The sequence below is a fragment of the Lonchura striata genome, chromosome 13 (assembly GCF_046129695.1).
Source record: "Lonchura striata isolate bLonStr1 chromosome 13, bLonStr1.mat, whole genome shotgun sequence".
In the NCBI taxonomy this organism is placed as follows: Eukaryota; Metazoa; Chordata; class Aves; order Passeriformes; family Estrildidae; genus Lonchura; species Lonchura striata.
This window is the reverse complement of record NC_134615.1, coordinates 8,988,654-9,013,653: the sequence shown is the minus strand read 5'-3', so window position 1 is coordinate 9,013,653 and position 25,000 is coordinate 8,988,654. Positions and strand designations below refer to the sequence as shown.

Genomic DNA, 25,000 nt, shown 5'->3' with positions numbered 1-25,000 from the left:
CCTGAAAGGATGTTAGATCAAACACCAGAGATTTGCCAGGAGATGTGGACAAACCCTGTCATGGTTAGCTTTGAATTTTTAAATATTTTGTATTTATAGGCACACAGCTTTATGTCTTGAAGACTTCTGAGGGCACGGGCAGGGCACACACACAGAGGGAGGTAGGTCTGTAAATGGGGACTGGTACATGGCTGGGGAGGCTGTGGTGCCACGGGTGGAAACCATGCCCCAGCATGAGAAAAGTGGTGTCAGCTCTCATGTTTTTTGGGAACAGTGGAAAAATACTGAGATTTATTCCAGCATCCTGCTTTAGGGACTGTTTATCTCTCTTCACTTATGCATGTAACTCCCAGTGACACTAACTGGACCCTTCAGGCCCTGCTGGTCCCATCCTGCATTTATGATGAATGCAGTGCTCACGTGGAGGCCTGGGCAGGGTGTCCTGCACAGCTCCTGGGTGGCTTTGTGCTGTCATTGAGCCTCTTTCCCTGCCTATCTCTGTCCCTGCATCTCTGATGTGCCCAGGGTGAGAGCAGCTATGCCGTGGCAATTCAAGAGGCCCTCAAAAAGCAGCTGATAGGGAATAATTATTTAAACATGACACCTCATTCCATCAGAAAGGGTGTGCCGTTTACAGAGGGCCTGAGCCTTGTCTCCTTGAGATTAGCAGGGGTTTAACATGGAGTTGAACAGGAATGGGATGTGCTGCTAAGAGCTACACAATGAAGCCTTTTAGTCTCAGCACTGGGGGAAAAGTCCTGTTGTTCAGAATAAGCCCATGCTCAAGCTTCTGTTTTCCCTTGCTCTGTGTTAGATTTCCATCTGTAACCTGCAGAAATCCTTCTGGCCCCTGCTCATCAGTGGGATGAAATTGCTTTCTCCCTTTTATGTCTCTAATTCATTTCAAGGGATGAGCTACAAAAGCATGTTTTAAGAATGAACAGAAATTGTGCTGTCATACCCTAGTTATGTCTTGCCACTACTTTTTATTTTTGTCATACTGTTTCTGAGGACTTTTGGGGTTTTTTCTTCTCTGGGGCTGTACTGGATCACTCACTGAGCCAAGCGCAACTGCACAGCAGTGCTGCTCTGGGAAGCTTAGAGTAATAAATTGGTGTGTAAGGATTCATGGTGCCATTTTTTAATGCCAGGGAGTGTATTAGACACTGGTAAACTGGCCCAATTTGACCTAAGTGGAACTGTCTTAATTTGTTTCCAAGCAGCTTGCTGCCTGTACCTTTAAAATATCTGCTTTACATAGTCAGTGTCAAATGTGTTAGAATAATATTAGCACAGGTAAGTAAAATACCTTTTTATAAGGCTTTAAATCATTTCTGTTACAGTTTAATGTGTAAAGCTACAGATTTTCCCAATTTGTTCGTAAGGTTATGTATCACAGACCTTAAATCATTTAAGGTTTTAAACCTGAGGGGTTAACTCTCAGTCATGAACTGGAAAGCAGATTGCAAGAGACATTGACATGCTGATCAATGACATGAAGCCTCCAAACAAATCAGTACAGGACCTTAAGAGATGAAGCCTTACTGTGTTCTGTCTGTCATCAGAATTTATAAAGCATCTTAGTGAAAGCCCCTTGAGAATCATTCCTAGAATTTTGCAAGTCATGAGCGTGTATGTAAAAGCTGAATTTTTTTTAAACACAAGTAGCCTTGTAATAGCATAGCAAAAATGTGCTCTGTGATGTTGGTGTAGGAGTACTAAGAACCTGTTTAGTGAGATAACATCTTTTAGAAACCTAACAGTTTATTATCTTTGTTTCTGTTTCTTGGCTTTTACATTGAATGAGCTGCAAGTAAACACTAGAAAGGTATATCTTCAAGATTTTAAGACATCAACAAGAGCAGAAATTCGAGACAAACAAGCTGTCACTGTTTTTAGATACTGTGCAACTGAAAATGTTGGATGGGACCTATGTTTATCTGCAGCAGTCCAGGAATTTGCTGTTCTTAAGTGTTCAAATATAGTAACTGAAATTCACTTATTTAAATTCTAAAGTGTTATGGGCCTTCATAAATGGGATCTGAATCCTATCTAGACAAAATTTCATGTTTAGGAAGACCAAATCTGATGACAGAAGTTTCCTTTACCCAGTTACAAAATGTTTTTTATTCTCCCTAGCACATTGTAGGTACTTCTCTGGCCTGTCTCATAGTTTTCTTCTCATGTAGCTGGGTTTACCCATTGATATGGGGTGCTGGGTTGGAGTAATGCCTCCTACCTGCTCACCACCCATTCACCTCAATAGGAAAGTGTCTCATGAGAGGACAGGCTTTGCTGTTCAGGGCTTATAATTCAAATATAAACCCAGAGATAACTGGCAGGTAAACGAAAGCTGGGCATGAGGGAGAGCAGGGAAGAATGTCTTCCTAGGTATGAGGAACAATGGGGATGGCAAAGCAGGTGATTACTGCAGGATAGCTGGTGGTTTGCTGTGGAAATGTGAGTGTTAAAGAAGGGGCTTGAAGCTTTAATTGGAGTAATTGTCTTGTGTCAGAAAAGTTGTATGGCAGAATTATCACTTGGAAAAGGTTTTGAAACACGGGCAAAGCCTGGCTCAGTTTGCAAGCAAGGAGGGAAACAGCAGGATTTGGGAAGCCTTACAGTGAGCCATCACAGTGGCAATGAGTATGCCATGGTTAGTGTGGTGGGAAGCAAAGGGGAATGAGGAGGTGGTTGGACAGAGTGGGGCACTGCCAATGCACTGGGGTAATCCTGACAAGGTGGAGACTGCACAGACCTTAGAGGACACAAGAGAAGTGTTGTCTCAGTATTGCACTAAGGGCGGGCTGTGCTGCTTAGTAGCAAACTTCTGTTTTCAGAATTATTTCGTACTGTTTTCATCATCAAGAGGAGCCCTCAAAATTGTTGTTTACCCTTCAAGCCAGCAAATAGCGTTGAGCAGCAGTGTGGTCCTGTCGGTGCCGACTGATTTAAACCAAATGCAGTCCAATGGCCCAGCTCCTGATGATTTCCCCCAGAAATGAAGGTTGCAATTCTGTCCACAGTGACCACCACAGCCTGCCACTGCAGCCCTCAGAGCAGTCAGTGCTGCTCTGGGCAGTCAGTGCTGCTAAGGTGAAGCTCTGAGGCTGTGATACTTGAACTGTGGTTTCAGAGCCTGCTGCATGAAAGGGTTTGGTTGATGTAGATGTACAAAGTGTATTATTTGGAAGTGACCTTTAATTTTATTTGTTAGACATTCATAGGAGTAAACATAGTTAGAATTCTCAGTCATAAATTCTTCAGATTATAGCTTCAGTAGACTGAACTTTATTTTGCTTGAAGAACGCCCTTTGTTTTTGTCTCTATTTTGCTTACTAATGTAATGGCCCTAAATTCACTACTGACAAATATCTTGGAAGTATTCTGCTTGGCTTTTACTGCTGGATCTTATCTGTTTTAAGTAGGGTTTATTAGATGAGATCATCTATAAAAGACTTATTTCTGTTATAAAATGGAATTAAAAAAAACCTAAAAATACAATTAGTAGCTGTTCTCTTTTTACTCAGTTTGAAAGATTAGAATATCAATGTCAAAGAGAATAACTGGGTTTCTGGAGTATGCTATGCAACTTTTGTTTTATCCTGTTTTGTCCTCTTTTGCTGTACTGTCTAGGGGAAAGGATCAGAATAATTTCATTCTGTTCCTCATCATTATCTTGAGAGGAGGTTTTCCCTCTCAAAACAATCCAGAACTGAAAGAAGTTTTCAGTTCCAAATATGAAATGACCACCGCACATGTACATTACTAAAACTAAAAAATAAAATGTGTTAATCCCATTAATATTTCAATTCTTAATGCTGTCTGCTGTCCTGTAGATTGCCTGCTTGAGGTGGCATTGTAATATTTTAATGTAAATGACTGATTCAAACACTGAGTTTTGACATATTAAATTTCTCACAGGTTTTATTTTTCCAGTTGTGACCTTCAGTACCTATCCTGTGTCTTTTAAGAATTTCCTCATCCAGGGAACAGATTCATTGGCTTAAGAATAACTGGTAAGAATACTTATATTGCTCTCATAACGTTTTCTTCTGCTTACGGATCCGAGTCTAACTTTGTTTTTCCATCTTAAAAATAAAAATAAATGAGGTACCTAAATTAGATTTTTAAATCAGTTCTTGTGTTTATTTATGTCTTCAAAAATATTATGTCTATGTCTTGCAAAACTTTTTGTTGTAGTTCTTTCAGGTTGTAGTGAGCTACAAATAGATTTTTTTTCAAGAAAAAATTCTGCTTGGTAAAATCATGAGCATTCATCTTTATGCAGTTGATATGTAATAATTGTGTTGGGGATGAATCATCATTTATTACTTTATCATCAGACTGCTGATTTAAAAAAAACCCATGACACTCCTGATTAAATTAATTTTATCATTTTTTGGTTTTTTTTTCCTCCTGTAAGTTCAATAGAACATCTCATGCATATTATTAAAACCATATTCTGTCGTATATTAGCATGAGAAGAACACCCATGAAAATCAGTGGGTGGATGGGTGTACTACATTGTATATGTGATTTTCCTCTGAGCTATTCCAGTGCAGTAGAAAACCTCCTGTAAAGTCTGAGAAATCAGATTGGTGTGGAAATAGGTGTGAAATCAAAATTGGGTTATTTGGCCCTCAGTTTGAAATAAAAGTCTAGCTTCCTAGGAAATAGCCAATAATTAATTCCACATTCCACATGCAATAATTGATCCTTAAATCAAAATTTCTGATAGCTTCTGCTCCCAAATCAAATTCTTATGTTATTTCTTTATTTTAATTGTTATACTGGGTTGTCCATTCCTTTTTAGATCTTGTGAATTAGTAGAAACTCAATGATTCAGAGGAATTGTGCTGATTTATAGCTGATGTGAGAGGATATCCAGGCATATTAAAGCTTCAGTACTGCAAAGGCATAAGCAGGTATTGAATTACTGATGCTAATGGAATTACTCACGTGAGTAAAGTTAAGTAGAGACGTAAGTGTTTTCAGGATTGATGTCTGTACTTACGAATTTATATCATTTAAGAGTATGGCTCACAATTTTTAAAACTTACTAATTGAATGTGAGCTACTGGATTTTATTCTAGACAATTGACTTGAAAAGAATTACAGGGACTTGATTCTAGAATAATTCCATCAGCTTCAGAGAAGAGATGTGCATTTTTTAATGCTGTAAATAAGGATGTAGTTTGACCAATTCACTCCACTGATCCCCACTAATATCAGGAAATACTTGCCAGAGTAAAGGAGGAGCACAGGACTGGACAATTAGTGATACAAATGGTTTCAATCAAATGGTTAAATAGCTCAGCAAAGACATGGTTCGTTTTGTAATAGCATTTGGAATCCAAATAAAACCATCTGAGGGATGTGCTGTTTGTTGTGATGTTAATGCACAAAACAGAAAACTCTCAACATGTCTTGAATTTCAGGGGGATGTTATGAAGCCATTACATGTTAAAAAAAAAAAAAAAAGAAAAAATTCCAAGCCCACAAACTTAAAATACGCATGCAGAAGCTCCTACTCAATTCTAATTAACAAAGCTTACCTTTCTCTTGACCATAGAGGTCATCATGTAAACTATTTAAATTGATAGTAGTATTATGCAGCACAAAATTAATTTTACATTGTATACAGTTTTTATTGTGACTTTATCTTGTTTCAAAAGTGCTTACTTTCTGATTTTGTGGATATTACTGACTGGATTACTTTTATTTTCGTTTTTACACAACAGTTATATTAGAAATTTGCTGTTTTATTCTTACCTTCTTAGTAAAAATCCTTTTATCACACAATGGGTAATTTATATCCATTACCAGCCCTTTCAATCCTTTTCAGTGGTGCTGTCAGTGCCTTTGGCACAGTAATGATTAATGTGATCTAATAATAGTGTGCCATTATATTACCTTAGTAAAACATGTACCAACATCCTATTCAGATCTACCAAATTCATAGCTTCCTATAATATTTTTGTTGAAAGACAGGATTACTATTTTTCAAAGAGGAATTTTTTTTTTTTGCTTTAACATATTTAATGAAATTCACAATTCTTTGCCATGGTAATCCTTGTGCATGCATTTGGGCTTGATGGGCGAATTTTATATCATTCTGCATTATTATGATTTGTTAGGCAAATTGTTTGACACGTAAAGAAAGATATGCATTACATTGTTTTGCTTTGTTAAGAGTGCATTTTAAGCACTCGGTACCTTCTGATTATTCTGCTGTATTTATCGTAGAAGGTATATTTAGATTACGGTATGCAAGAACAAGTATTTGGGCTAAAATGTCTTTTTCTATATTCTAACCCAGATAATGTCCCAATCTGCAGAAGGCAAGCTCTCTGCTCTGCCCAACAGAACCAGTTTTGGTTACAGTTGTTTTGCTGTGGTCCTTGCTGTTTGGCACTTCCTTGCTTTTTTTTTTTTTGCCAGTAGAAATGTGCAGAATGGTGCCCAACTGTGAGGTAGAAACTGGGATCATGCCTGTAGTTTTCAACCCAAGGTAAATACACCCAACAGCCAAAGCCACATGTATCTGACCCATACCTGAGTTTTGCCTAGATACAGCATTTCTTGACCCCACCTCCAGCTGCCAGGTACTGCCAATTCGCCCAAGGGGCAGAGAAATGGTTCAGAGAGCACATTTTTTGGTAATAAAAAACGTTGGTGCTTGTGAAGTGTTGGAGTAGTGTGTGTGACTGCCTTCAGTCAGTCTAGTTAGGCGCTGATGGGTGCATGGAGGGGTTTGGTGCTGCTCTTGCATCGAGCGCTGATTCCCCCACTCCTCTGCAACAGGACTGTCCAGTCTTGGGTTCATCTGTTTAATAATGCTCCTGATCAGTGTGGCTGAAGAGTTGGGATAACATGGCATCCTTGCACAGCATCTTAAATCTTCATCACCCCAAGATGTCATTATTGCAGTCAGGGAGACACATACTTAACACTGTCACAGCAAAATCGAAATGAAACGGCATGTCCACATTTTAACTCTACTTTGTGATGTTTGTTAAATACATACTCTTACTGTTTCATCATATCACAATAAATAATGAATGAGAAAAATATTTTAATCTTGTCAATACTGGGAATGTCTAAAAACAAGCAAAGTGTGTGTATGCATTTATGTGGATTCCTTATTTGATTTAAGCTAAGCGATACAGCTGTAACATGATTTGAAATATGCAATCAATGTAAACGAAGAAAAAATATTTTGAATGCAGTATATAAACTGTGTGGATTTTTTAGATATATTTTTAGGAAAAGAAAGATTATGATTGTCATACCATGTAACAATAATACTGCCACTGGAAATATATGCAGCAGCTTTATTTTCTGCCACAGTAAAGACAATCTTAAGTCTTGGTCATTTAAATCAAAGACATTCTCATCTCTTCCATGTAGCTGATTCTTCCTGACATAACAAGAAATGAAGGGGAAAATAAAGCCTGAAATCTTGTTTTAGCATTGTATTCAAAAGGCTTAAAGAAAGTTCCAAAAGATGCTTCCCTGTTTTTAGTAATAAAGAGTTATGTACAAAATAGAAAAGCCATTTACTCTCCAAAATTAATTTACTAATGGAAATATATTTATTTAAAGCTCTAACAGAGTTGTACCACCTTTGAATTAGAGATGCCTTAGGTTGAACTATGTGTTATGCAGATTGCATTATACCTTACTACTGTTTTACCAGTCAGGGCCAAGCTGAAATGAAAAATGGTGGCTTTATTTTTTGGACTAAAAAAAAAATGGTCAGTGAAAGGTTTCTCCCTCATTTTTCCACATGCAACTCAAAATAGATGTAGTAGACTGCAGAATAGACTTCCATGGTCTAAAGCATTTTCAGGGTCTGGTTGGCTGTTTTTTGATATTGTTCTGTTCAGTGAGAGATTCATGTATGAAGTGCTGGGGGCACCAGGTTCCTCAGCGTTGTTTTATGTCTCTTTCATTGGTATAGTCAGTGAATCGGCCAGCCAAGGATTATTTCATTTGCACATCTGTCTGTCTTTATTCTGATGGGACAGAGGCCCTGATGTGTCACCTACTCATATCTCTGGAGTAGGAGTGGCTAGAGGGGGAGAAGAGGACCCCGATGCAGCTGCACAAGCTGTTAAAGAGCCCCATTACAGTTCACTGCCCTTGTTTGAGCTCCTGCCTGTGTTGCTGTACTGTGATCCTTAACACACTTGGGTAGGTTAGGAAGTGGCTTCTTTTGTGTGACTCTGAAAGAAAGGCCTCCCAGTAAGTAGAGGAAGAAGAATAAAATAAAGAATCTTGGCCTAGTCTTGAAAGATAGAAAGGCACAAGAGGAAAAGTATTTTTTGGCTTTTAAGGCTAATTTTATCTCTTGTGAAGGCATCAAGTCAATGAGTAGATGTGGCAACTGGAAGTTCTTGGGTTGTATTACTATCCACTGGATTACTGTGTGACTTTAGTAATGAAACATAAATGTTCTCTCTGTTCCCTAGTGGACATAATACCATTTACCTGTCTCAAAAATGCTTTGTAATTTAATTAACACTTGGAGTGCTCTTTGAGATCCTTAGATAAAAGCAGGCAAAATGAGTCAATTGTTACAGAAATCCCAATTTATCCCCATTTAAAAAAAATTACACTTTGTCTTGACTTTTTCAAACCTCAGATAATGTTTGATAGGGGTTTTGGGCTTTGTTCTTACTGGTCCTTGGAGTCACTTATTCTTAGTGATTTGCATAGGCATGGTGTAGGTATTACTTTTTTGTTCAACAGAGTATTTTGGTGGATCATAAATTACCAGTCCCTGTGCTGGGAATCTGCTTCTGAGACAAGCATACATTTTCAGAGGAAAGTTTGAGTTGTGCTAGACAAGTTCTTCATTATTCTTCAGTATATATCTTTCATTGTTTAGGGGGAAAGATTTCTTAATTTTTGGTTGTGCACTGTATTTAATAGCTTGGGTTTTGTTTCATGAAGTTATGCTATATGTTACTGAAAAGCTACATGAGAGAAGACTACAGCTCTTCCACAACCATGTTTCAATTAGCACAACCTGTCCTGGCCAGGTCACTGACCAGTGGCCAAACCATTTCTTTTGTAATCATTGCCTGAAAGTACACCCTGATCTGCATTTGATGGAAATAATTGTATATATACTTCTGCTTTGTAAGCCAGCTGAGATGTTAAGTTGATTTTTGCATCTGTGCTGACCCCCAGTAAAGAAGTTTATTTTTCAGCAAGCACAAACACTTGCAGCAGGTGAGCTGAAGCTTCATTCATCCATGCTTTTCATCTTGTATTAGTAACAGCCAGATCCTTCTCTCAAATCCTAGAGCCCATCTTGTTGATCCTGAGTACCCAATTCATTCTCACACTTTTCCTCTGCAGCTTCATGCATTCATGTGGGGTTTGCTGCTTACCCCTCACTTTTCTTTTCAGAGACTGTAGAAACAGCATACAAATACCTGGATACAGCTGGGCTCAAAGTGAGGTTCTTGGCAAAAATCAATGTTCATACATTTTCTCCCTTTTAATCTACTTTCTGCCACTGTCTTATTTTAACTGCTCAAAAGATAAGGAGATAATCTCAACAAGCGTCTTAACCACTAACAAAAATTTGGCACACCTGTTTGCACAAAGGCTTGATGAAATACCTCAAAGTTATGCTAAGCAAGTCTGCCATTCCCTTCTGGTATGAAAAGTGTCATCTTGAAGTTCTAAGGTGCACTGTTTGTGTAACAGCACAAGTAATAATAATTTAATAATAATAATAAAACCTAGAAGGAAGTTTATGTCTTTCTTATTCTTTCCTTCATCTTCTCCAGCAGTTGTTTCAGCAGAACCCTTCTGCTTTTGCTTTGATAATTTAAATAGACAGTCTGATGCAGTTGTGACAAACAGGGATGACTCTCAGCTCTTGTGGAAATCTGGCAAGTCAGAGTAACTCAAGTGATCTGCCACTGCTTTTCAACTATTTTAGAGTAATACAAGCTCCATTTATCAGAGACTGTTAATCTTTTTTTTCTGACTCTACATCTGAATTTCCTTCTGTATAAATGTTACATTTATTTCACTTTTTACAGCATATTCTACCACAGAAGAACTCGAGAAAAGGTAGAGGGAGTTGTCTGTGAAATTTATACCTCTGCCCAGCTGTAGTACCAGGTAGCCGTGCTGGGAGGAGGTGCAAATGTGCAGTAGCAGTGTGGACACCTGTGCACATGTAGAGGACTTTCCAGGAGCAGCTTGCTTAAGAACAGATGACTGTGCAACTCTAACAGTCAGAAAGCAGAAGCTTCTCTCCCTTTCTCCCTCATGCCCTTTCCTTGGAATATTAGTTTTTTACTGCAAGTGTGGCTGGATAAAAATAGAGCACATCTTAATGCTCTTAATAGAGATCCCAAATGTTGCTTTGAATGGACATTGTCCTGTGAGCTCAACACTAGAGGAAAATTCCTGTGTTCCTTTTCTTTCCTGTGGGTAGCTGCACATTTCATAGCTGACCAAATATGCCAAGACTATGGAAAAAGAGAAAAAGGCAAGATGACTATTTCCCCAAAACAGTAAACACACATTGCAGTCTGGCTTCTTATTTGAGAATGCAAGATTTTACTTTTTGAATAACTACTGTATTTTAACAATAGGCATCAAGTGGTTGCTATGTGATACACAACAGTGTTTTTCATGAACTTTTGGCTGCTGAATAAGCCCAGCAAATATGGGTTCTTACCCTTTTAGTTTTCTGGGTCAATTCATTTTGCACAAAGGAGAGAATGATAATTTGAGTTGTAGGCAGAGAATGTTTTCTTCACATGGTAGGGAAGATGAAAGCTGTTTTTATTTGATTTCTTTTTAAATTAAAAATTATAATTCTTTATGGAGTTACAAATAATTATCTTATTACTAAAGGCATCCCATAAGGATGTTAGAGTCTTTCTCTGTAAAATAATTGCTGATTGTCACTGCAAACTAAAAGTGAGGGAGAGTGAGGGGAAACAAATATATATTCAATGTATATGTGTGGAAGTTATTTTATTTTTTCCAAATGGTATTTGCCTCAAAAGTAAAGACTTAGGCAAATGGTATTTGTTAGGTGGTGTTGGCTGATCATAGACCATATAGAGTTGTTTTCTGAACTGCTGTTGTCTAAATTCTCAGTCCTTTCCTGCTTATGGGTCAGAGAGGACAGTGTCTATCAGATTTAGTTGGCTTCCTGATGGGACACCACATTGAGGGTGCTTTTATGTTCTTATCTTCTGTTCTTCTGTTGTCGGAATCCCATGGAGCAGGATTTCTGCAAAGTGTGGATCTCAAATCTGCGTGAGAGCAGGGGCTGGCACTCAGTAATGGAGGGGAGGGGGCAGGTGAGGTGGTGGAGGAGCAGGAGGATGTCAGCAGCTGCTGGGAACACACAGAGGAACAGATTAATGGCCCCTTATGTGGAGGGAGAGGGAGGACTCTGGAGACAGGGATAAAGGAGAATGTTTTGGGTAGGGGAGGAAGGGCATTCAAGTTATGCAAGGGAAGGGAAAGAAATGATTTCTAGCTGTGCAAAGGTACATGAGAACATGTACGTGTCTCTAGTTTCTCAGTGCTAAAATAATCATTCACTCTCGATGGGCGACACAGGAAGGCTTTGGCAGAGAAAGAAAGGCTTGGTTTGGTGAAGAGTGAAACTTGGAAGAGTGTTGCTGAGGACAGCTCCATCATGTTGAAAGACAAAGAGGATGGGTGGAAGGTTTATCATGCTCTTCTCTGAGGTGTTTCTAAGCCATGAGCTATTCTGTCCTGTAGCAGATGTGTACAGGCCTTTGTTTAGTCTCTGCCAATTAAGGGGACACAGAGTCTGTGACAGACTCACCAAGGCTCTGGAGGGCAGCTGGCTGAACCATGGATGTACTCCTGGCTGTGGCTGGTGCTACACTGGATTTGGTTTCTTGAGGAAAATACAGCTGTGATTACTCTTCCCTTTGCTGTCTCTGTATGACAGCATCCATCAGTGCTCATCCATCCATTGAAGTGTCACAATGAGACGCGTTTGAAAATGCCAAAGTTGTACAAATTTCATCTGAGCATTGTGGCTGTTCATTCTCTAAGGCTCTTTTCTTAGCCCCTCACCATACTGCCAAAACACAGCTCTAGAGCATGCTCCAGAAAGGCCTCAGTCAAAGCTATCTCTCATCTGGACATAACTTCAATCAATTCTCACAGTGGCTGTAGTTCTCCATTTGTGTAATTTACATAATTCCATTAGGTTGAATAAATTTACACAAATTTGTACCTTCTTCTGCTGAGAAGGTTTGTGTTGGTTGTTATTGCTTTGGGATTTTTTGAGCATAGTCAAACTCTTTCTGCACGCAGTCACTGTGACAGATATCAGCCAGCAAAGCACCCATGTTCCACCTTAAAGATCTCCTTACTGAGAAGAATGAAAGGAGTTACAGTACATCCCAGGTCACTGCATCCTGGCAATGTTCAGAAAATTCTGATCTTCCCTCTGCATTTTCCCTGTTGCCCTTCTCTTCTCTTCTCTATTGCCTCTTTTTGGTTAAGTTAATTCCAAATTCAATTTTGAGGGAAATACCTTTTCTCTTTGGTCTCAGACACAGCAACACCCCTGCCCCACAGATGATAATAGGGATTGCTTACTCAAATAGAAAGAAAAATTCTTTTATGGGTGACATTATTATTTTATCTTATTAGATGTTCCATGTAAAGCATTTATCATTGGAATAATTTTCCCTCTCAAAGTCATATCAGACACAAAGCTGTCTTCAGGGCTATTTCTTCTAGTTCACTGGACAGCTGTTCTGCCTGAAAAGAAAGAAAAGATCATATATCAATCAAAGGCTTCAGGAGAATCCTTATGTTCTTTATCTAATAGGAAAATCCTAACTGTGAGCTCTTGATCTTCTGACTTCTGCTTTTTCAGTTTGAAGAACTGCATTGATATATTTTGCAAGACTATCTGTTTGGTTTATTTTTTTAAATGTATCTTTTGTGTGTCATTTTGATGCTTAGAGGGTGTTACAAACTCATCTTCACTGGTGACAGCCACATTGTAAGCAAACAGTTTTCTTACCCCTGTGACTCGATTCATCCTCCTCTGAATATCACTATGGGCAGTAATTAGTACTGCTTAGCAGAAACAAGGTCCTCATCTCTGCTCTGCTGGTGCTGAACTACTGATTTCCAGTGGAAAAAGATTAAAGGGCTGAAAGGTGTGTCCAACCTGCAGCCTTCTAAACTAGTACAGTTGTCTGTATTTACTCATCACTCTGCAGTTTTGTAACTCCATTGCAGTGAAATAAGTAGCAGGGAATAGATAATTTTTAATATATTTTATTGCTAGTTATACATGTACCCTAGTCTGCTATGCTAATTTAATGAAGATTCAAAGCACATTAGAGTTCTTGGTCTTTATAAAAATATTCAGAATACTTTATGCAATTACTAAACAATGTGTACAGACAGTAGCAGAACTAAGATTAGTGTGTGTCCTTTCATCTGTGAGTGTAGGGTGAAGCACAGAAGTGAACTTGGGTGCTCCCTTTCAGCCTAGCAGTGATTACCTTCCAGAATGGAAACCACATCCTCTAGGCAGGGATTCCTGGCCATGTTAAGCTGTGAGCTGAGTGTCAGAGCATAATTTGCACTGTACAGGTGCACTGGAACCAGGCTGGAGACTGACTTGGAGACACAGGAGCCCAAGGGCACTATTAACCAAACTTGGACATCTTTGCACAAGGGAAAAAGAAAGGCAAACTCGACTCCAATAAGATTTTTGTATGCGCCTGTTGGTGCCCTTTAAAGTAGTCTGTTGCATGTTCATGCTATGTTGGCATTCGATGGCATCTTCAGAGCCCACACAATGCCATGTGGGGCTCAGCAATACAAAGATTTGCAGTGTTTTGATGTGTTTTGCTGAAAGAGACCCTCTGTTCTCTCAGCCAGCAGACCTTGACTTTGGTAGGGCTTTGCAAGGGCTGTCTGGCCTGGATTCCTTTATGTAGGATTGCAAGCAAAATTAAGGCATGACGTAGCTAATTATGCAGTGGAAAAAGAGGTATGAGAAAGGAAAGATGTGCCAGCATAATTGCTGTAAATTCTTCTATTTACATATACTTAAAGTCGTCCTGATCCCAATTTTCCCGAAGCAAATGAATTTATTGATTCTAAGTAGATCTTGGATCATATGGCTTGCCACGTTGGATCAGAATATTGGGCCATCAAGTGCCATTGATTATGACCAGGAGCAGAAGATTTAGAGCAAAAGGCAAGAAACCTGTGATCAGTCATTGTAGAATAAGCTCTCCTTAAGGATGCTGTAATTATAAGCAGGATGCATGGCCAGTGTGCAAAATGTGATAGCTCCAAACAAAGGGAAAACAATTGGGATGATTTAATTCTCTTTTGCTTTGAAATAAAAAAGAAAAAGATCAGTTTTATTTAATCAATAGACTCTAGGGTTTGATGTATGGATGAAAACTTACAGGCAGTGGAATAATACTTCTGGTTAAGCACTTCTCATCAGGAACTTGTTTGACCTGTGAGCTGCTTCATTTTTTAAACTTAGATGTCTCTATTATAGAACTTCTAAAGATTGTTGCAGTGCCACCATGGGGAGTGTGTGTGTGTGCTTTAATACGGATGCATCTTGTAGGAGAGGAGATAAACCTTTTTCTTTGTACACAGACACATACATGATTTATCAAACATATTGTATTACTCTGTCTTTACAGTAAAACATACAGTGGATGTGAATTACTCTATCTGTGAAGGATTAGAAACTCTGATGTTCTGTCTTGTATTCAAGAAGAGGATTACTCTGCAGATAACGTGCAGATAATTTACTTTTAGTGAGGCAGTGCAGTTTAAGGACTGAAAAATCAACTTTCTTGAGGCAAAAGGAATAGGAAAAATGGAAAAATATAGCATAGTTGACTACTCATGGAAATTTCAAGAGAACATCAGAAATATATATTTTATATATTTATTGAACAGTTGTCATTTCCATCTTCCTAAAATGGTCTTTTGATAAAAAAAAAAAAAAATTAAAAATATATTGCAAATGCTGAGTACCTTGAAATTCACCAGTTTTTTTGTGTGCATTGGCATGATTGGCAGCATTACATGCCAACAGCTCATTTGAATATGAAACATCTGTACATTATTATTTAGGGATTTTTCATCTGTTGATTTTAGAAATGAGGATTTTATGAGTCCTTGCATGCATAATTGTGTGTTACTTCTATGCAGAAGCAGTCAGTAATAAAAGAATTGGCCAAAAACATACTGTATATAGTTTTGTGATTAAGATAGGAAATGCAATATATAAGGAAATACAATATGCACTGCATTTGATTTTAGGTGTGGCAGCAGCAATTATGATTTTGTAACAGTGGAAGTAACATGACAGTTCAAAAGCACAGTGAGAAGATTATGCTTTCTTATATACAGCAGTGTAAATTCTTAAAATAACAATGGAATTCTTACATTTTTTCACTGGAAATCAAGATAATCCAATTTAAAACAATTTATTCTCAACAGGTATGGTAAAAAAAAGATATATCATTCTGGAGCGTGGTATAATACATTAATTTTTATGAGTGAGTTATGAAGATGTACAACTCAGGACCTAGGATAAACATCATATTCCTTAATTAATCCATTACATTATGGCACATATGTGTCACTTTTATTAGCCTAAAATGAAAAATGTTGGGGAAAGAAAAAAAGCCTGTTTTTTCTCTGTATTGGAAAACCTTTGTTCTAAAATCATAAAAACAAAATCTGATGCAGAAAACACTATTAAGGTGTTAAACATATAAATTCCTTGAAGACTTGTAAGATAAAGAGCCATCTTCTGTAATTGTTCAAATACATTCTTAGCTCAAATATATTAAAGCTTCTGCATGAAGTTTCTATATGTTTAAATGAATCCAATCCAGGCAACTTAAATTCCATCTCGAGAATGCTGGTGAAGCTATGATTGAGCAACAATATAGGAACATAGTGGGAAATTAAGAAAAAAGAAATCATCTGTCCCTTTAATATCCCAAAATGCAGTGATGTAGATTCTTATAGATTCAGAAGCAACTCATAGAGACCTACAATGAACCTTTCTGTCATACGGGTCTTATCCTGGCCAAGGTTCTCCCTTCTGCCCCAGCACAGATCTCCAGTAATCTGGTGAATTTTTTAATGGATATAAAACTCATGATTCCTAGAAGAAGAGTGGCAAAATGTCCTCTTTGACTGAGTGCTCTGGCCTCACCTTAGGAAGTTGTTGTCTCTGTGTCTGAGCGTGGGTGGGTATCACATTCTAACCACAGAGTTTTATTTACCGATTGGAATGAATATTAGGCTTGTAACTATGAATATTTTGTGTTTGCAGCAAAAGGTCTACAAGAGCATTGGTCACCTATTGATTAAAGAACTAAATCTCACCACACTCCAGCCAGGTAAGTTGTATCAGCCCTGCAGCTCCGAGTGCCTGTGCTTTGGGAAGGTGGGTGATTTTCTGAACAGCAGTCACTGGCAGGGGCTGTCCAGAGCATGTCTTGGAACAGACACCAGATCTCCCTCAGTTCCTGGTCAGAGACTTCTCGATGCAATTTATCTCTTTGGTTATCTAATATGGGACTGTTTCCCCAAAATGTGGTATTTCAATTATATTTAAGTGCTGGAGCTGGGTGCAGAAACAATAGCTGCATCTTGTCTATTGCACTGTATTGGAACTTCCTAACATCAAACCCATAAGATTACGCATGTGTGCTTTGTGAGCCCAAGAGCAAATGATCTTTTACATATCTATGTGAATACATTTTCACGTGATTTTACAATGCTAGGTTATCTGTCATTATTTGTCATTTCTAAAATCAGATACTAATAGAATTTAGTATTTGTCGCTTTACATTAAAATAAGAAAAGACATTAGACAACACAAACGAAAACACTATTAATGAAAAAACCAAATTAGAGATTATTGTGTATTGAAGACACGAAATTTAATACAAATTAGCACAATACAAAGAAATATGTTTTTCTGCTATCTCTGTATTAGAAGAATAGCTCTGCTTTTCTCCATATGTCTGTGTCACCAGGTTGTTATTTCTTTTGTTTAGTCATATAATAGAATGTGTTGAGACATATTATACTCAACTTGTGTAACAGCCTACAAATACTGATTGCAGTTTGAGCTTGTTATGGAAAAGTATTGCCCTGTGGATTGAGAAAATGACCAACAACGGACTATAATCTATGAAGCTGAGAGTAAAATTGCCAACTAGAGGTCATTTTTCAAACCAAGGGGCAATAGTTTTCTACTATAAACTGAATATTACAGACAGTATATGTTTTATTAAACCATTTCAGAAACTTGGGAGCAGTTTCATTTAAACTTCTTGCTTGATGTGGCTCAGAGAACAGGCCCAGGGCAGCCCACAAAAGAGGCCTAGTGCAGTCTCTATAATAAATATTCTGTATACTCAGTAATTATGAAGGCTTTAGGGCCTTTATGGTGAATGACCATATCCTGCCACCATTCTGAATCCTTAGCAGCAATTGAAGTCATTAGGATTTGTGTATAAAAATGAGTGCAGGCTGCTGTTGCTCACTGTAATACTGTGACAAACTAGAGCCCAGCTAGACAGAAAAGCCAATTATAGCTATTGCAGTCTAAAAGATTAAAAGGAAAATATAAAAGGAAAATACCTTTTCCTCCTCCATATTCTCTTACTGTTTTTCTTCCTTACTGAAGTATGGAGATGATGGTGCTCATATAGGGGTGATTGCCTACTGCCTTAGTCAGTAAAAGGACGTCCACTCTGAAATCACAGAAATGACAATAAACATGTGTGGGCGAAGTGAAGCCTTTAACCTCTCCTGCAACACACTTTGCTTATTCCTAGAGGGTTCCCCACCCTGTGCCTGGGAACAGAGGTGTTTTCTGCAGCCCATTGCTTGGAGTGACTCTTAAATGTTAATATTTTTTCAGTACAAAATTCTCAGTGGCCTTCAGGTTTTAAGAAGAGTGATGGGAAGTTCTAGTTTCTCTGAAAAAGTGGGGTGCAAAGAAATATCAGAAGGATCACAGTGGCTTGGGCAGAAGGAGGTCAAGCAAACTATTTCACTTTTTCTTTGAGAATCCTTGATAAAAATTATCTTCTTTAGAGCTCCTTATGGACTTCTCCATAGCTTCTTTTGTAAGCCTCAACATCAGATTGTGTACCTTGCAGGATTTCTGATTTTCAATTCTGGGGCAAAGCTCAGAGTCTGATCCTCATTTTGTGGCATAACCATATCACAGACCAATACTACTATCTTGTTCACAGCACACATATTTAAATTCCTTCATGCCTAAGTTGGAAATTCACATGTCACAATCATGCCTGTAAATTGTGTGTTCTCACAACCATAATTGGAGATTTCTATCTGTATTTGCCAGATTATTGCATAGTTATAGCTATAGCATGGGCAAATTAGGAGCAAAATATGTTTTTCTACTTGGAGTTTTTAAAAGCCGGACCTTACATCCATATGGGTGTATATATTATACAGACACAGACATAATTTTCAAATGGTCATAATTTTAAAGGTCTGCATAAAACTTCACCTCAGCAAGGGTGATGGATTAGAGTAATAAAAAATGGAGCAGCAAAATTCTTGTTGTAGATCTAGTCCATCTTCTTGACATTACAGGATTGTTCCCTACAGGGTACTTGCTGATACTTTGTCCAGAGAAGGTTTAAATGTCCCAAGCAGTGAAGTTCCCACTAAAGTTTGACAGACATAACTCAAAGGATATTTTTCTGACCCTCTATCTTAAATGGATCAGCTTTCCATGATATGTTGGTCATAACTTCAGGGACCTGTCCTGTGTGTATCTCCTTGTTGCTTCCAGGCTTCCAAATATTTGCAGAAAATCTCCATAAATTACTTTGGTATTGACCATGCCATTTGCTCTCATCCTCCACCTAACACTGTCATTGGGCAGATTGTGAGGATTTTAAAGACTGGCCCAAATGAAAATAATGCTATTAATTTAGTGCTGCATGTATTGACTAATATATACACACTATAGATACGATTATGTATCTAGTCGTGTTCATTTCCAGGAGGATGTTGTTTAGAGGACTGTCTGATTGTATTGGGCTTTTGCAAACATATAATTAATCTCATTTTTAGCAATGCTTAGCTCCAAGCTGATGGTGTAGAAATATAGGGTTATTAGTTTCTAGAACATTTTTATTATGCACTTTCTATTTTGATTGACAACTATTAATATTTTAAAATGACAGAACTAAAACTTATGCTGCCAGATAGCATCAAATGTAATGTATACTAAGTAAACAGAAGCATGTGAGCAGGATAATATTTATTGTGTAGTTACACAACAATGTGTAAGAGACTAGAAAGAGAATTATTCTTCAAGAGGGATATTTGATATTTTACGCTCTTTAGAAATACAAACATAGGACTGAACTTTGTACCCCATTTCCTCAGGGTAGCATGCAGATTTTATCATCTATCCTGGATGGGTTGTTCTTGAAAGCTTCCATTCTTCACCTTCCTTTCTCTCAAACTGTCTGTATAGAGATGAGGGGGAGATCTTTCCAAGATGAATTTATGGCTCTTCTGCTTTACCATTTGATGTTTTTTCTTGTTGCTCCAGCTACAATTTCTGTTGAACCCTTTTCCTGGAGAGCTTGGCTGCCCAAGTCAGATTCTGGTGGGGAAGAGGCACAGTCAGAAGTGTTGTGCAGTAGGAGATTCACGAGGTGAGGGATTGTAGCTGCTGCATCCAAGTCAGGTTGCAATTTCTCATTAAGGGGGAAAAAATAGCCAAGCAAATAGCAATTTTGTCTTTAGAACAAAAGGAATAGTTACTATGAAGTATATGCAAATTCCCCATGTATTTCTTGTGAATATTTAATATAAAGCAATTAGAGGCAGGGCAAGAATTACACAGCTTTTAAAACACAACAAATGAAGAAGCTCCCATTTTCATGACACAATTCACCCATCTAAGATTACTTATGGAATTCAAGTTGACAGGAAGAAGCTGGAATGTTCAGAACCTGGTTCAGAAGGTCATTCTTAGGTCTGTGGGCCTTGACTGCTAGAGCCAGGACTGGCTTTAGAGCAGGATGGCAGAGATGTACATCTCCTGAAAACACATACAAACAATTTAAACCAACTGAATGAAGACACAAATTCTTGTGTTGTGTTAACAAGTAAATTGATAAAACTAGCATTAATCAATAAGGAGGAAGACTCTAGGCTTTTATTTTTTTGTAAAATAATTTCAGTTTGCATCCTTCAGAGCAAAAATTAGCTCAGTTTTACAGAAGTTTGTCAGGCACAGAATATATTAGGCAGAAGTACCTGGTTTATCTTGTGTAGTGAAGGAAATAAAGCTGTGTTAACCTTGTGTTTTATCTGTACTAATTTTTCCTAATTTAGATCTAGCATGACTATTTCCGTGAAGTACCATACGTACCTATCTTTAGCAGAAGAAACTCTAAGAGGCAACTCTTAAATTATTCTCAATGCAAATTTTTTCATGAATGATGAAGAGTAACCACTTGTGTTCTTTGCCCACCACCAAAACAAGTAGCTGTAAAATTACAAGATAATGTCATTAGGCAGTTGGTTTTGACAAAAAAGGACTTACTGGATAAGAAGAGAGTCAGTGGGGTTGATATATTTCACATTTATTTACTGTCCTAGGTAAATGACTTTTTCCACTCACTGAGACAAAAAGTATCCATGTGTGAGGTGTTTTAATTTTTACCTGAATGTGCCTTTACCTACAGTGCCTGACTCTGACTGGGGTTGTTGGGCAGCACTTTTAAACAGTTGCATCTTTTAGATGCAATTAAAATGTTGTTAAACAACAACAAGATTATATATATATAAAATACCTGATTACCCAGCATTTATGATGAACTGTTTGGTGAAGTTCTGCATTCATTCCTTAAATAGATCACATCATGTTTTATTGTTGTTAAATTCTCTTTTGGATTACAACCTTCTCTTTTCTCTTAAGTGGTTGACTGCTGCAGCATTCATCCACTGTGCCTTCTGCATTTCCTTCAGCTTTTCCATTCCTTGCAAGTGGTTTTCCTCTTGACTTGTGCTTGGCATCAGGTTGATGCTATTAGCAGAAATACCAGTCTTAAAGTGTTTATTATGAATCTGGACTGGTGAGGGAATTGCAGGTGCTTGTGGAAGCACAATTTGGGAATAGTAGTTCCTGTCGATCAAGGCAATGTGTCATTGTGCCTGACATACTTGTGAATTGTTATCAATCCTGTTACCAATTTCTGTCTAATCCCTCCTTGTCCATCTGTGATGCTTATGGTTCATCTCTTCTGGGCATTAATATTCACATTTCAGAATGATACATCTAATGACTGACCTCACTTTGAGGGAACAGTGCCATGTTGTGATGGAATAAAGTGTCATGATGTCTTAGGTAAATAAGCCAATTGGTCTGGGAATAGGAAAAAACTTCATCTGGCAGCAAAATATAAGAGGAAAAGTTGTTGGTATATGAGTCCTATTGAAAAGAGGGTACTACTCAGCAGAATATACATGAAGAAATGTGCCATCACACGTGTAATTAAAGGATAGTTTGGATCATGTAAAGTGCCTTTCAGGTAGCATTTTTGGATTTTGCAGCCATGGTTCCTGTAAACTTGTCTGCTATAGTCCATCCCAGTGTAAACTGTAATGTTTTGTTCTGAGATTTGGGAAGAATTGCGTCAGAGATGTTACTCACAAGGGTCTTAACTGCAGTCTTAGATCACCAGGGTCAGGATTTCAATGCCAGCACTGTTCCCATTTGAGCATCTCCTTTGTCTCCTGTAATGTAAATCCTATCCTCAAATGCTTGTGTAGGGTTGGCACTGATATTCAATGGGAGCAAAGGCATCAGAGATCAGATGGAAAATATGTATATACTGCATCTGTGTATTGTATGTGGCAGCCAGGCAAAGTGATGGAGCAACACTTTAAAATAAACAGGATCTTTATTATACAGTCAAGTGGGGGAAAAGTGGATGTTTCTATTTATCAGTTGGGGTTTTTTTTTGTCTTGGGTGTTTCTATCTTTGACTGATACAAATATTTTGGAATCTAAACATATCTCTGCAATACTGTTGTGTCTTTGTTCTGGATTTCTTTCATCTTAACTTATCAACACAGTATATGAGCCACTTTATCCTACAGTGTGATCATCATCCTAGTGTGTATTTGCTCATTAATGTCAGGTTAAGATCTAAAGAAATACGAAAGCAGGAGTGAAATTTCTTTCTTTCTTTTTTTTTTTGTTTTGTTTGTACTAATCTTTTTATATTAATAATGATGGAAAAAGGAAAACTGTGCTGCGGCTTTAGCTAAATAAAATATATACACATTTTCCACAAGTGCTCTATTGCTTCCAGACTTGGGTTGGCTTAAATATTAGAACTCAAACATGATCTTAAAATGAAAACTGTGATCAAGTCTCTCTTTGGAGTAGGGACTAATTGGTTTGGTATTTAAAAATAATTGAAATATCCTAATAAAATATGCATTAGAAATAAATATATATGAAATGTACATTCTACTATTTATATTTTTTCACTGAATAGATTGTTTTCATCCATATCCTTTGCATAAGCTCATGAACAGTTGGAAGGTCTCTTTCTTTATATACCTGATGTACATAGTGAAGACATTTTGAAAAGAGAAAGTACCAATGGAAAAATGTAAAGCTAATATTTTTTTTAAACTGCTGTTGGTTGTTAATGGGACACACATTTGTTACACAAGCTGTCTTCTCTTTTTCCTTTTTTTTATTTCCCAAAAATTTACTCTAAAAGTATTTTTAGACAGCTTTTGCATTTCTAAGAAAATATAGAGAAAAAACTAAACCAGCTTTCTGATTTCCAATTAAAAAACTGTAATTTTCTGGAAGGGTATAGAGAGTAGAAGGGAAGAGGGATGCGGGAGTGGGCCAGGCAGGCCAGAATTTACACACTGGGGTGTAGAATATAAGGTGTTGAAAATTCTCTCAGCTGGAGCCTGCTCCTCTCTACTAGCTAAGCAGGAGAAAAGAATTGTTCTAATCTTGGTTGGATGTGGCAAGAAGTGTCCCAGTAGCAGCTCTGGGTGAACTTGCAGAGCTGAGGCTGAGGGGAACCCACAGCAGAGTCCCACGGGGAGTGATGGGGCACTGATCCTCGTGCTGCAACAAGGTCACAGGAGGTTTCCCAGCCGAGCAAAACCCTGAAGCACAAGAACTTGAAGTGAGTGATTCCTTTTGGGCAGCTCAGCTGCAGGCTGAGGTTGTTAGATGGACCAAGCTCCTTCAGAGCTGCTCCTCATGCCCCACCTTCCCCTGGACCATCCAGCCCTTGCTTTTATTCCCCAAAATCATTCTTTCCTTTCGTGGGGACACATCACCGCCCACAGTCTCATGAAAACAAGCACTTAAGAGTATGTTTTATCTTGAAACTTTTTAATTTGATTGAGATGATTTCCAACATAAAATATATTTTTTGAAGTTTTTAGGGGGGTACGCAAATGTTTTGATGGAGTTGCAATGCCTAGATTACGTCTGATGATTTCAGATGGTTAGGCTATATTGTAATAAAGCATACTAAACCATAAATGACAGAATTTAAGAACAGTGTTTTGACTTTCCTAATGTAAACGTTTTCACACCGCAATGTCAGTTTTGGCCTGTTTTGGGTTGAAACCAAATTGTCTGATGAAAGTTTCATTTTTAACAGATTTACCTATGCTAATGAGTTTAGCAGCTCTGGCTCTTTCATATCAGTTCTTCCTGAGAATCACCATGTCTGCCCCTACTTGTTGCTTTATTATTTTTCAGAGCTGTCAGTTTTCAGTCCTCTTCAGACTCCCTCCCCTGTAGCAGGAGGCACAGAGATCTTTTTACTGCATTCAGAGCATGAGACACAAAGAAGCCCAGTCTAGTTACTGAGCTAGGTTTATTGCAGTAAGTTGGCATTGTAGGGCACATTCTTCTCAACATCTTGAAGCTTTTAGCAAGTCTTTTCTCTTATTTGAAAACTGACACAGTTTGGCTTCTGTTTATGAAGGAGTCACAGCCCTGCAACACTGATTTGTACTTGCCTAGTGTGCTTTCAGTTACATGGCAATCCTGTGTGAAACCTTGCAGCTTTATTTACTACATCAAGTTCAGCAGTAGGCAGTGCTTGAATTTGTGTAAAGCTTGTGCCAGAAAAGTAAAAGAAAAGGAGATTGAAGCACTATAAAAAATATATTTCTGTGCTCTCCTGTTTATGTGTACATTTAAACTTATAATAATATTTATTATTGTAATACAATGTATTAAGACTTGCTAGATTTCTCAGCTTTATGGATCAAAGGTCTTCTTTATTGACAGGCATTGTCAATGCAAATTTTCCTAGATTACCAAATACTTTATTTCAAGAGACTGACCCTCCAGCCTTGACACTAATGCTAAAAATATCAATTTATATACTTATTAAGTTAGTACTGACTTTTAATGACAGTTTTTGTCTGTTTTTTTTAGTGGATGTTAGTATATGAGACTTTTTGCACAAACTCCCCTTGGTGTATAATCTGTCTCCCTGGAAATAACACTTCTATTTATTCCCCTTTGAGAACAATTCTTTTCAAAAGATTCTTAACATCTGCTTAACTTAGAAACAAAATCACCTTAATTGAAATATTTCAAGTATATTTTCTGAGCCCTTCAGATCTCCACACAGTCTGTCAGGCTGCTGTAGCGTGCAGCAAGCCCTCTTTGTTCCAGTGGGGCCCTCTGGGCAGTAAGAGTGGTGTGGGAAATGTACTCTGAGAGGGTCTAAAATAGACAAGTGGGACTGTGCTCTTGCTTCCTCACTTCCAGTCAGCCCTGTGATGAGGAAAAATCAGAGTAATAATCTCAGAGTGGGAGCTGACACCCTCTCTAGCCTCACCCTCAGCATTGTGTGCTCTCCCAGAGAAGATCCCT

General features: G+C 37.9%; 1 protein-coding gene across 17 annotated transcripts in view; it reads left to right on the top strand.

The window, feature by feature from the left end:
- The window catches only part of ZNF536 (zinc finger protein 536), a 361,158-nt gene that overhangs the window by 66,638 nt on the left and 269,520 nt on the right, over positions 1-25,000 (top strand). For 10 of the 17 annotated variants that reach the window (XR_013340749.1, XM_021540651.3, XM_021540605.3 and 7 more), the window contains 2 exons: positions 3,925-4,019; positions 16,382-16,448. The gene's annotated coding sequence lies outside the window, so the exon portion shown is untranslated. Of the gene's footprint in view, positions 1-3,924; positions 4,020-4,816; positions 4,929-6,447; positions 6,515-16,381; positions 16,449-19,622; positions 19,767-25,000 lie in introns of those variants that run through there. The other 7 variants (XM_021540669.3, XM_021540660.3, XM_077786300.1 and 4 more) reach the window with 5 other exon arrangements.